Genomic DNA, 760 nt, shown 5'->3' on the forward strand with positions numbered 1-760 from the left:
ATCTGGAAGGGAGGTACATGGAAAACAATCAGCCACATGATAATGCACATATTTTTGGATGCAGCTTTGCATGTGCACGTCAAATATATAATTTAATCTATGATTCCTTCCCTTCGCCTTCCACTTTTGCCGCTACACCGCGAGGCCGAGGAGCTGGGTGATGGAGCGACGAGGACAACTCGAGGCGTTTATTTGTTTGTAGTTCCTGAGCATAAATCTGGGTCAAAAAAAATATAGTGAAGTGACATGTCATTAAAAGTCTTGCCACATTTTTAATTTACGCTTTTCTCAAGTTAACCACAAAAATAGGTCATCTTATTTTGACAATGTAACATCATATTTCTTGTTCAAGTTAACATCATATTTCTTGCTCAAGTTAGCATCATGTATTCTTGTTCAACTGCACGCTTGCACAGTTTATGTTGGTTCAGCGCTGCCAGCCCTGCCCCGTGTGCTAATAGGGTTGGGTTGGTGCATTTCAACGGTCCCTATCTGATTTTCCACACGGATGTTTGAATGATGAGATTGTAAAGGAAGACATTTTAGATTTTACCCGTAGTGTGGTAGTCGGGTTATACGGTGGTATACTGCTATAGAAAAAAACTCCCCTTGGATGTTTGTAGTAGATGAAAGTTTATTATTTTCTATGAGTGTTTCACTACATGTGTACAAAATATTGCACTTCGATTGAACTGATGGCAAGCTTGGTTGGGTTCCAATTCCATGTCCAACTTCAGTCTAGTGCATCTGCAAAGTTCAT

The sequence above is a fragment of the Lolium rigidum genome, chromosome 1 (assembly GCF_022539505.1).
Source record: "Lolium rigidum isolate FL_2022 chromosome 1, APGP_CSIRO_Lrig_0.1, whole genome shotgun sequence".
In the NCBI taxonomy this organism is placed as follows: Eukaryota; Viridiplantae; Streptophyta; class Magnoliopsida; order Poales; family Poaceae; genus Lolium; species Lolium rigidum.